The sequence below is a fragment of the Camelus ferus genome, chromosome 9 (genome assembly GCF_009834535.1).
Source record: "Camelus ferus isolate YT-003-E chromosome 9, BCGSAC_Cfer_1.0, whole genome shotgun sequence".
In the NCBI taxonomy this organism is placed as follows: domain Eukaryota; kingdom Metazoa; phylum Chordata; class Mammalia; order Artiodactyla; family Camelidae; genus Camelus; species Camelus ferus.
This window is the reverse complement of record NC_045704.1, coordinates 47965257-47978654: the sequence shown is the minus strand read 5'-3', so window position 1 is coordinate 47978654 and position 13398 is coordinate 47965257.

Sequence of the window (13398 nt, the reverse complement as noted above, 5' to 3'; positions counted from 1 at the left end):
TGGGGCAGCCACTATGGAAAACAGTGTGGAGATTCCTCAAAAGACTAGGAATAGACTTACCTTATGACCCAGGAATCCCACTCCTGGGCTTGTATCCCTACTTCAGGATGACACCTGCACCCCAATGTTCATAGCAGCACTATTTACAATAGCCAAAACATGGAAACAGCCTAAATGTCCATCAACAGATGACTGGATAAAGAAGCAGTGGTATATTTATACAATGGAATACTACTCAGCCATAAAAACTGACAACATAACGCCATTTGCAGCAACACGGATGCTCCTAGAGAATGTCATTCTAAGTGAAGTAAGCCAGAAAGAGAAAGAGAAATACCATATGAGATCGCTCATATGTGGAATCAAAAAAAAACAAAAACAAAAACAAACAAACAAACAAAAACAAAGCGTAAATACAGGACAGAAATAGACTCATAGACAGAGAATATAGACTTGTAGTTGCCAGGGCGGCAGAGGGTGGGAAGGGATAGACTGGGATTTCAAAATTCCCATTGTAGAATAGATAAACACGATTATACTGTATAGCACGGGGAAATATACACAAAATGTTATGGTAGCTCACAGAGAAAAAAATGTGACAATGAGTGTGTATATGTCCATGTATGACTGAAAAATTGTGCTGAACACTCGAATTTGACACAACATTGTAAAATGATTATAAATCAATAAAAAATGTTTAAAAAGGATATGAAAATGAACATATGTGTGTTCATGTATGATTGAAGCATTGTGCTGTGAACCAGAAACTGACACAACATTGTAAACTGACTATACTTAAATAAAAATATATATGAAAAAAGGCATTGTGGGACAATTAGGAATTTTGAAAATGGATTAGATGATTTAAATATATATATATATATATATATAAAGTATTGGGTGTGACTGTAAAAAACATCAACAACCACCTAATGAGGTAAGTGGTAACCCTCTTTTAGAGAATGGGGAACTGAAGTTCAGAGTGATAAAGGGATTTGCTCAAGAATCCACAGCTGATAAACGGCAGCACCAAAACAGGCCCGGATCTCCGTGCTTCCAGAGCATGAGCTCTCCACTGGTGGATGCTTCTTGTTCCATGGTATCCCCAGGAAGCAAGAGATAGGGCTGTGTCTCCAAGGGGATGGTAGGGGGTAAGAGTAGCAAACAGTACTGTTATGCCACAAGCAATCATTCATTTATATAAAATTTAATTGCTGTGTAACAATGATAAGCAAAAACAGGCAGTTCCTAGACTCAGGTTGCTTACAGCCTAGTGGAGGAGACAGATGGTAATCAAAGGTTGGAACCACTCAAAGGAATATCTAATAACAAAAGGAGATCACAGAAATAAAGAAAAGGAAGCTGACCAAAGCAAAAGATCAGTAGAACACTTCTATGAGTTGTGCTTTGAAGAATAAACAGAAGTTAATGATCCAGACAGAAGGAAGAGTGTGAGCAAAAGGCCCATGGCAGGAGGGAGCACGGTCTTGGGGTAAAAAAGCCCCAAGAGCTAGCAGGTACATAGTACAAGGTGAGAATGGAGGAAATAGGCAGGGTCAGACTATGTAGGATCTTGAAGACCATCCTCCGATGGCCTCGTTCAATTTTAAAAGCAATAGAAAGTTATTAAAAGATTTAAGCAGGTGACAAAATTAGATTTCAAGTTACAAAAAAAAAAAAAAAAACCACTTTGGCTGCGACATACTAGTAAGAGATTATGATAGCCTGTGGTAACTTGTATTAAAGTGAGCAGTGGAGATGGAAGGGTCCAGATCTAAGGAATATTTGAGAGGACTGGACGTGGGAAAATGCAAGAGAAGAAGAAGGTGTTGAAGATGAGTCTTAGGTTTGTAGCTTGTGCAGTTGGATGGAAGTGCCATTCTCTGGGAGAGGGAACACTGGAAGAAGGTCAGATTTGGGAAGATGTAATGTGACCAATGTCTTGGAAATGAAGAATTGGTGGTGCTTTTGAGATCGCCAAGTGGAGATGGGAGAAGGCAGTTGGACACGCAAGTCTGAAGTTCAGAAGAGAAATCTAGACTAGTGATGCACATTTGGGAGTCATCAACTTATGGCTACTGAAGCATGGGTTAGATGGCCTCAGGAAGGGAGGATTTAGTCAAACAGAACATTGATGCAGAAATACTGGAAGGGAGCAGTAGAGGGGCTGAGTTATGAGCCCGAGGGAGAAGTGTGGGCTGGGAGAGAGCCTTAGTGTCATTCTCACTGCTTCCAGAAGCACTGCGTTCCTGCCAGCAGTGGGGTCATCTTCACAATTGCCGAAGGATGGCTCATGCGTTTCTCCACCTGGCGGGCTCTACCACTCACCCACTCTGCCTGCTGCCACTGCTTCCTGGAAGAAGCCGCTCTGCCCCAGGCTTCTCTCCTGGTGCCCTCTGAACCACCATAATTTATCCATTAAGCAAACAACTAATGTGTACACCAATGCCTTAGTGATAAGCAAAATTTATGGGCAAAAATTATGGTATAACCATACTCTGAATACAGTGGAGCACTAGAGAAAGAGGAGATTTCTCTGTGTGCATGTATAGAATGATCCCTAATTCTCCAATACATATACATTGTATAAACAAAAAAGGAAAGTACAAAACTGTGGCTTCATGCTACCTTTTGTATTGAGGGGGGAATATAAATCTGTATTCCAATTTGCTTGTATACACCTGGAGAAAATGTGGAAGGATATACGAGACACCAAAAACAGTGACCCCACAGGGTATAAGGCAGGTTGGACTGGGGAGAGGAGAAGTAAGGATGAAAGGAGGACTTTTACTAAATGACTCTTTCAACTTAAAATTTTCTGAACCTTGTGACTATATTGCCTATTCAAAAAAGTAAATTTTAAAATATGGGAAAATGTTATTTTCCAAAGTATGTTTCATGAGTTATGTATTTCATATTTTTAATGAAAATGATTTTGCCTAGTGTGATTTTTTAATAATTTTTAAAGATAATTATAGATTCAAGGGAAGTTGTGAGAAACAACAGGAGTCCAGTATACCCTTCACCCAGTGCTCCCACCCTCAAAGGTGACATTTTGCAGACATATAGTACAACATCGCAACCAGGATATTAACATTCACACAGTTGTGATACAGACAATTTCCACCACTACTGTGTGCTATTTCTTAAATCTTGAAAATGGGTGACCTATTACATAAAATAACATGTTTTACAAATCAGCGTGTTTAATCAATCCCACATTAAAAAAAAAAGCCTGGAAGGAAATTGTATCATTGATGATAAATTTTAAAACAAAGGTATTAAATTTTATATTACAGCTTCTAAATAGAATTTTCTCTTATTGCTGATGAAAATTAAAATTTCAAAATGGTATCTCATTGCATTTGTTAAGGCAATGGGAGGTGCTCTAACAAACAAATCCCCAAATGTCTGATGGCTCAAACACAACTGAAGTTTCTTTCTTGCACGAATAAAGCCCAACATGTTCAGTAACACGGCTCTCCTCTAAGCAGAAATGCAGGCACTTGGGCTCCTTCCATCATGTGGCTCTGCCATCTTCAACTCAAGGCTACTAAGGCAGCACTGGCCTAGCATTTATTTGTAAAAGGGTTTTCAAAGAGAGGCTGGAGACCATGCACCAAGAGCACCAAATTATCTTTTTTTTTTTTTTTTAAGAATAGTAATGGAGAAGATTCAGGGTTAAGAGAACTTCCACGGTAGATGCTATACAAAGATAAGGAAGCTGAGAAGTTTGAATGGCTGTTAAGAATGTGGCCGAGTGTTGCACCATGGGGTGTACGCTGGAAACAAACAGAAGAGTAACAATACAAGGGAATTAATGAATTTAGGAGGAAAATGTGGAAAGATTAGAGGGCTGAATAGTGTCCAGGTGTAAATTTGTGAGCGAGATAGGGAGCAAGCAGCTGGGATGAGTTAATTATATATTGACGTTCAAACCCTAAAATAATGTAGTTCAAGATCATGATAAAGAACAAAGGTGTGGCCATGGGAGTGGGTGGCCATACTGGGGGAGGATTTATAGCTTCTCAAATTCGAGATAGGCAGGAGGCCATGATAGGTGTTGGTCAGGCCAGCCGCAGAAATACTAAAATTTCCCACATGTCAAGGCCCTTAGTAAATAAAGGAGAGTGCAGAGAAAGGGTATAAAGTAAGATAGCCTCTGTTTTAAAGGAGGAGAGTTATTCCATGACTCTGAGAGAACAGAGATCCAGAAAAGACAAACGTTTCTAGACTATGTGAAAAACAGCTGTTTCGAACTGGCTGTGGGGGTAGCAGTGTCTTTGGGGGAATAGCAATTCACAGTTAAAGCAAAGAGGTAAAAGAACTACTCTAAAGAATTTGGGAATGGCAGAGAATTTTATCTGCTATGGGGAAAGAATGGATGGAGGAAGCATCAGGTTGGAGGGAGCTAAAAGTATGGGAACGTCTACTACTATAGCAGTATCACAGATGAGATAACAAGAAAACATCTGGACTTCAAAACACCTGTCAGAGCAAACCTAACAGATACATTTTCAGATTAGAGCTAATCTTGCAAGAGGGTAAGGATACCTTTCAAGGAGTGCAAATAAAGAGGTGACTGAAAACTAGGGAAAAAAGAGTATGTTTATGCTGGTGCTATCTCAGTCACCAAGGGGTTTGGATTTTTTGACTAGCAGAGAAGGCCTCAGGCTCAAGGAAGGCAGGGAGCTGGAATTTAAACTCTGCATGAAGTCAGGACCCTCCAAATGCTAAGCCTGAATGAAAGGCTGGATTAAAAAGAAATCTCTCTTGGTCTGGCCTCTGGGAAGGGAAAAATCTCCCCCATGAGAACTTATAACCACAGGCATTCCTTCACATGGATTTGGTGTTCAAATGCATTCTACCTGAATGGTCTGGGATTCCAAGCTGAGAAATTCACGTGAAATGTGGCCCCAGGCCAGGAGTTTTAATATCGGAAAAGAAGGGGAGAATGGGTATTGGGGAATGCCTAGCAGTCTGCCATATCGGTCCATATTTTTGATCACTAAAATACTTTCAAGGATAAAAAGCATTATGTTAACGTAAAACTGGGGGGAAGTATAGACTAGAAATACAAGATCAGGAGGGAAAAGGAACAATGTAAAATTTCCAATATTGTCCGTTATTGAAAACACATGCTCTAGAGCTAAATTCCATTTAATGGATGTTTGGAGTTTAAAGGAACAAGTTAAATGATACCACAAGAATGTCCATCACATCCAGAATGTGAGACATTTCACAGGACAACTGTTTCTACAATAAGTCAATGGCATGAAAAGATGAAGAGAAACTTAAGAGACATAAAACTAAAAGTAATATTTGAACCATGTGTGGATTCTAACCCAAATGAACTAACTATAAAAAGATATTTTGGTGGGGTTTTTTGGTGTTTTTTTTAATTATAATATTTTTTATTGAAGTACAGTCAGATACAATGTGTCGATTTCTGGGGTACAGCACAATGTCCCAGTCATACATATACATACATATATTTGTTTTCATATTCTTTTTCATTAAAGGTTATTAGAAGATATTGAACATAGTTCCCTGTGCTATACAGAAAAAACTTTTAAAAATCTGTTTTTATATATAGTGGCTAACATCTATAAATCTCAAAGTCCCAAATTTTTCCCTTCCCACCCCCTTTCCCTGTACCATAAGATTGTTTACTATGTCTGCAAGTCTGTTTCTATTTTGTAAACAAACTCATAGTGTCTTTTTTTTTTTAGATTCCACATATGAATGATATTATATGGTATTTTTCTTTCCCTTTCTGGCTTACTTCACTTAGAATGACACTCTCTAGGTCCATCTATGTTGCTGCAAATGTCATTACTTTATTCTTAAAAGATATTTTGGATAAAACTGAAGAGATCTGATTATTTGGTACAACTAGCATTGTGATTAAGAAATTATGTTTTTACAGTTTTATTGTTACCAGGGGAAAGGGGGTGGGAAGGGATAAATGTGGGAGTTTGAGATTTGCAGATGTTAACTATACATAAAAATAGATAAAAAACAAAATTTATTTTGTATAGCACAGGGAACTATATTCAATATTTTATAATAACCATTAATAAAAAAGAATATGAAAATGAATATGTGTACATATATTCATAACTGGGACATTATGCTGTACACCAGAAATTGACACATTATAACTGACTATACTTCAATTTAAAAAAAAAAGAAAGAAAAGAAATTATGTTTTTAGAGATGTATACTGTGAGGTATGAGAGGAAATGAAAAGCACCTAGAATTTGCTTCATAAATCCTTCAACACAGAAAACAAAAGAAAAGAAGGAAAGAAGAAATATGGCAAAATCTTGATAATGAGTGATGGATACATGGATATGAATTATACTATTATTTCTACTCTTATATACATTTAACATATTCATAGTCAGAATTAAAAATTATTTTATAACACACTTGAACAAAAAAAATCACTACTGGAACATATGAGCTATTTACAGAAATATCTCAGATATTTTTCTAGAAATTTCTTATTCTTCCCAGAGTGGAAGCCCCACTGATGTTTTGCCCTGCTTCCATGAAATGAAATGCCAGAATCAGGAAAAATAAGCACTTTGTACCTTGAGTTGAAATGGCGATGAAGTCATCCCATCTAGTTTCAGTCCTGAAGAAAAATTAAAAACTAAATAATTCCTACAAGTGTGGACTCTGTATAAAAAATGATGTCATCTCTAACTTTTAGAATGCTAATGTCTGAAATAATGTCACAATCTTTGCGGATATGACTAGCATGAGAAAAAGTTACTGTTTCCTATCATGGACAGATGAATGAAACTGGTCATTTCTTGGGCTTCTTACCTTTCTTTTAAAACCTTTAAATTCCTTTCAATGCCAAAAAAAATATTTGAGCTGGTCTTCCTGAAGTCTGACTCCTTTGCACCTTTAAAGAAAGAAAAACAGCATTATTGGGATATAGGTCACATACAATTCACCCATTTAAGTGTACAATTTGATAGTATTTAGTATATTCACAGTCATGCCACTACCAACACAATCAATTTTAAAATATGATCATTTCCCCTCAAAAAACTATATCTTTAAGTAGTCGATCTCCACACCCACTGCCCACCATCAACATATACACCCTCACCTTCAACTCTAGGTAACTACTCATCTATTTTCTGTCTCTATAAATTTGCCTAGTCTGGACATTTGATATAAATGAAATTACATAAAATATAGTCTTTTCCACTGGCTTCTTTCCCTTAGCACAATGTTTCCAAGGTTCATCCATGTTGTAGCATGTATCAGTACTTCATTCCTTTTTACTCTCAGATAATATTCCACGGTATGGATATATCACATTTTATTATCCATTCACCAGTTGATGGACATTTGGGTTTTCCATTCTCTGGCTATTATGAATAATGCAGCTATAGACATTCTTGGGAAAGTTTTATGTGGATGTAAGTTTTCGTTTCTCTTGTTTTCTTTTCTCTAGGAGTGTAATTGATGGCTTAACTTTATAAGAAATTGCCAAACTATTTTCAAAAGTGGCTGAACATTTTACATTCCCATCAACAGTGTATGAGCATTCCAGTTTCTCCACAGCCTTGTCACCACTTGTTGATGTCTTTATTTCAATAGCCATCACAATAGGTGTAAAGTGATATCCCATTGTGATGTTGATTTGCATTTTCCTAATGGCTAAAGATGTTGAGCAACTTTTCAAGTGCTTATTGACCATTTCCTTACACCTCTTTGAAAATAAACTTTCTAACTGCCTTTGTCTCTGAATCTTCCTTCTACACTAGCAATATCTTCTGTTAAACTTAATTTCTTCTTGTTGTAATTCAGTTAACAAGAAGGTAAGAAGTAACAGCAACCCATTAGTCTTTGTATTTTCTCATTCATTCATTCATCAAAAATGGATTCAGTGTTTACTATGTGCCAGAGGCTCTACTGGTCACCAAAAATATAAAAGAAAATAAACCAGATTGAGAAAAAAAAAAAAAACTTGCCCTCATGAAGTTTACATTTTCATGGCTTAGAATTTTTTCCAGTTGTACTGAGATATAACTGACATACAGCACTGTATAGGTTTCCAGTGTAGAGCATAATGACGTGACTTACATATACTGTGAAGTGACCACCATGATAAATTTAGTTAGCATCCATCATCTCATACAGATAGAAAAAAATTATTTTTCCTTGTGATGAGAACTCTTTGAATCTACTCTTTTAATGGATAAAAAGAAAACATAAAATTTACCATCTTGGCTGCTTTTATGAGTACAGTCAGTAGTGTTAAGTAAATTCCCATTGTTGTGAAATAAATCTCCAGAACTTTTTCACCTTGTAAGTACTTTACCAACTGAACACTATACCCACTAAACAACTCCCTTTTTCCTTCTTTCCCCACTCCCTGATAATTTTTTTTCTGTTTTTATGAATTTGTTTCATTTAGATACCTCATATAAGTGGAATCATACAGCAGCTGTCATTTCATGACAGGCTTATTTCATAGTATAATATCCTCAAGTTTCATCCATATTATAGTATTTCCTTCTTTTTTGACACTGAATAGTATTTCATTGTATGTTTACATCACATTTTGTTGATCCATTCATCCATCAGTGAACAGGTGGGTTGCTTCTACCTCTTAATTATAGTGAATAATGCTGCTAGGAACATGGGTGTACAAATATCCCTCTGAGACCCTGTATTCAATTCTTTTAGATACACAGCCAGCAGTACTATTGATGCGCAAAAACTGGATGTGGGGCGTGAGGAGGGCTGTGTCCCAGGTCTTGGTGAAGCTCCTGGGATGTGCCCCGCCAGGTGCGGGTCCTTGGCTTTGCTCAGGAAAGAATTCAAGTGCGAGCCACAGTTGAGTAAAGGTAGATTTGTTTAGAGAGACACACACTGCATAGAGTGTAAGGCAAGAGAAAGGCAAGGAAAGAGGTGTGGGAATTGGGTGCTCAGGTTAAAGTGAAAGCAGGTACACACTCCATAGACAGAGTGCAGGCAGTCTTTGAAAAGGAGGGAGTGAAAAAAGGGGTGCTAGGCTTGATGTTGCCAGTTTTTAAGGGCTCAGTAGCTTCACATGCCTAAAGGTGGGACGATTCCAACTGCCCTGGGGAAGGGGCTGGGATTCCCAGGAATTGGGCCACCACCCATTCTTTGGCCTTTTGTGTTAGCTTTGGGACTGTCATGGCACCTGCAGGCATGTTATTTGATCACACTGTTACAATGAGCATGTAATGAAGCTCAAAGTCTACTAGAAGTCAAACCTCCCCCCAGCTTAATCCTCAAGGCCAACTGGGAGTTGAATCTTCCACCATTTTGGTGTTAAGTTGCTGTCATTCCTTGAGTGGCTGTGCTCTACCCTCTTCCTTCCTGTCTCACTATTGCTCATTATATGGTAGTTCAATTTTTAATTTTCTGAAGAACTGCCGTTCTGTTTTCCATGGTGGCTGCACCATTTTACATTCTCATCAACAGTGCACTAGAGTTCCAGTTTCTCCACATCCTCACCAACACTTTTTTTTTTCATTTCTCTGATAATTTGTGATGTGCATCTTTTCACTTTTCACCTCCTCAGTAAATTTATTTCCAAGTATTTTATTTTCTTTGATGCTATTGTAAATAAATTCGTATTCTTAATCTCCTTTTCAGATTGTTCATTTTTAGTGCATAGAAACACAACTGAGTTTTGTGTGCTGATTTTGTATCCTGCAACTTTGCTGCATTTGGTTACTAGTTCTAACAGGTGTGTCTGTGTGTGTGTGTGTAACCTTTAGGCATTTCTATATAATCATGTCACCTAAGAATAGAGATAATTTTACTTCTTCTTTTCTAATTTGGATACCTTTTATTTATTTTTCTTGCCTATTTGTTCTGGCTAGAACTTCCAATACTATGTTGAATGAGATTGGCAAGAATAGGCATCCTTGGAAAAGCTTTTAGTCTTTCACCATTGAGTATGATATTAGCTATGTGCTTTATTAGATATTAGGCCTTTGTTATGTTCAGGTAGTTTCCTTGTATTTCTAGTTTGAGTGTTTTTATCATGAAAAGGTTTTGAATATTGTCAAATGCTTGGTCTGCATCGATTGAGATGGCCAGGTTGTTTCTGTCCTTCACTCTGTTCTTTTGGTGTATTACACTGATTTTTCATATGTTGAACCATTCTTGCATTTCAGGAATAAATCCCACTTGGTCGTGTCGTATAATACTTTTAAAGTGCTGTTGAATTCGGACTGCTACTACTGAACTCATCTTCTCTGTACTGTTCCAATTTCAGTAATATGTGCTGCCAAAGCAAGAAATCTCTGTGGCTTTATTTTTTAAGTGGAGGATAATATATCTTGCATTTCATAATGTACTTTGCATTTCAGTTATCAAATGCATAAATGTCACAAGGAGCAAGAATTATTTTCTATGCCTGCAACACCAGCATAAATTTAAGACATACTTGCTTGTTTGGTGATTGTTTACTATACAAAATTCGCATCACCTCCTGCACAGTATACTGCAATTGGAGTGTCAGAAAGTGACTGCTTCTTTGGAAGGTGCTATGCCACAATCTGACCCACACAGAACATCCATATGAAGCCCATTTGTAAACATACCCGAATCGTCTTAAGTAAATAAAAGAATATAAATAAGATGCAGTGGGAATTCAGCTCTTCTCCAATAGATTCAATAATTCAACCTTTAGGGCACTTAAAATATAACCCCTCCAGCACAGTAACGTGTGGAGTGTACGGAGCACAGTTGGGGGTATTCACTTTTCTGACCGTGTATAAATCCGAACATACATGTCAGGCACTGGGGACTGTAAAGGACACGATTCTTTGGAGAAAAGCTGAGAATTGACAACAGCTATTGGGAATTTCTGTTTCTGTTTCACAACTCATTGGACTTACCGGGACCGGCGCAGAGCTAGAAAAAGGTTAACAGGTGTTTACAATACCTAGGGTTGACTCGTTGACTTTCTGGAAGTTTCCTGTCAGTTGTGGCCCAATAGGGGGCACGAGAGGAAGAGAATCTCTCAAAAAGGTGCGAGTCAGGGAAATAAGTTGGAGGAGGAAACAAAAACCGACGACCCTACAAAAAAGTCGTACCCACCTGAGAGGAAGCACTTGCACTGTCGTCTCAGGTTCTGCGCCTGCGCCTAGAGCGGCATCGCGAAGCCTCAGTACTGCGCATGCGCTCTGCTCAGCGCAACGCCCCTCACTCGCGCCTGCTTCTGCACCCGCGTGGGTTCTCCTCCCATTCCTCTTCCACCACTACCCAGCGCAGGGTAAGGGAGTTGATGGCTGCTGGGGACTAGAGTAGACCACCTTATGGCAGCAGATGAGTGATAACGCCCCAGTTACCTGGTAGGCGGTGCTTGGGCTCAGAAAGAAAGGTGAATTCACAGCAGGGAGCTCTTATCTCCAAAGTTTTAACGCATTCTTTGTTTTATCCTGCTGCCTTGCTCGAAGCAGCTGGAAGTTATCTCTCAGGAATTTCAGTCTTCTTTGGAAGCAGCCACGCCCAGGGGTTCCTTTTTTGTCTAGAATCACCCAGGGCGTGATGGACACTTAAGAAATGCCATCCCTCCATAGGAAGTTGAATTATAAAGTTGAGAAATAGTTACTTGGAAGATAAGGGAAGAAAAAAAACAGAAATTCACAGACAAAGACGTCTACATGTACACAGAATAATCTCGAAGAATGAACCAGCAGCTGCTACTGTGATTACTTAAGGGGGAGGAGAAACTGGGTGGCTGAAGGCCGGGCATGAGGAGTGATTTGTTTTTGTTTTTGTTTTGGAAGTTTGTCCAAAGTGCATTTTTTTATGTTTGAATGTTAGTTTCACTCCCATACCAAAATGTAGGTATCAAGGTAATTAAGAAATTTAAGAAGTCTGTGTAGATTTACACATACGTGTGAAGATAAAAAGTCTTGTGTAAACCACGGTTTTCCTGTTTATTTCTGGACAGAGATCTTTCAGAGTTGGGGCGGGATGTTCGGGAAGAGAGGAGCCAGACATTTTCGGAAAATTGATCAGCAGAGGTGGCATACAGGAAACAAATTTTTATTTTCTCAATCATTGTATATTCCTCTTGGATTTGCTAAAGAAAATTGAAGGGTAAGTTTTAGTGTGAGTTAGTTGAAATCCAGCATAGATTGGGAGGGACATTTGAGGTTTATTTTTGTAAAGGAAATTAATTGGTTGCAGCTGGCAGGGTTGAGACTTGAAGTTCCTCTTTGAAATAAACTTCCGTTAGTGAGGAATCTCCAGGTTGATTATGGTGTATTCCTGCCCCTAACCTTGCAAGATAACTTCAGGCTCCCTCCTCCAAGGGAAGTAGTAAGGAGAAAATTAGGCAATTGTGCCTAAAAGGATTTGCAGACAAAAAGCTCATACTGAAAGAAGATCCTGGACACCTCTCATTCCCAGGGTTAGCTGAACCAGTTTAACTTGTTACCCAGTGAGTGGTTAGTGGATCTAGACTAGCATAGGAATTTGAAGAATGGGGATCCCAGAAGTTGAAAGTGTGAAGTCCAAGGCCAGAGGTTTATAATATTGCTTCTTACTTTCTTTTGTTTGTAAGTACAAGCCAGAAGTTGAGCTCCCAAATAAAATATTTTAGGAATAGTGTTTCTTAAGTGACTCCAAATGTCAGTACAGCTGAGACAGGAGGGAAGGGGGCAGGGCACAGCCACTCAAGGAATGACAGCAACCAAAATGGTGGAAGATTCACCTCCTAGTTGGCCTTGAGGATTAAGAGGTTTAACTTCTAGTAGACCTTGAGCTTCATTATATGCTCATTGTAACAGCGTGATCAAATAACATGCCCACAGGTGCCATGACAGCCCCAAGGCTAACCGCAAAAGGCCAAAGAATGGGAGGTGGCCCAATTCCTGGGAATCCCAGCCCCTTCCCCAGGGCAGTTGGATTGATCCCACCTGTAGGCGTGTGAAGCTACTGAGACCATAAAAAGTGACAACACCATGCCTAGTGGCCCTTTGCGCGCTCTCTGTCTATGGAGTGTGTACCTACATTTACTTCAGCCTGAGCACTCAATTCCCACACCTCTTTCCTTGCCTTTTAATTGCCTTATACTCTATGCAGTATGTATCTCTCTAAACAAATCTACCTTTACTCAACTGTGGCTTGCACTTGAATTCTTTCCTGCACGAAGCCAAGGACCCACACTTGGCAGGGCACGTCCCAGGGGCTCAACTGAGACCTGGGACTCTGCCCTCCTCACATCCCACATCCGTTTTCCTGCATCACATCTACAAAGAAATAAATGAATAAATAAATGAAACCTAGCAGGTAATACATCAGTCATACTGAGCAATAAGCAGCACCTGAGGATAAAAATTCCCCACCGAGGAGAAAAACGACATCACAGAAGAG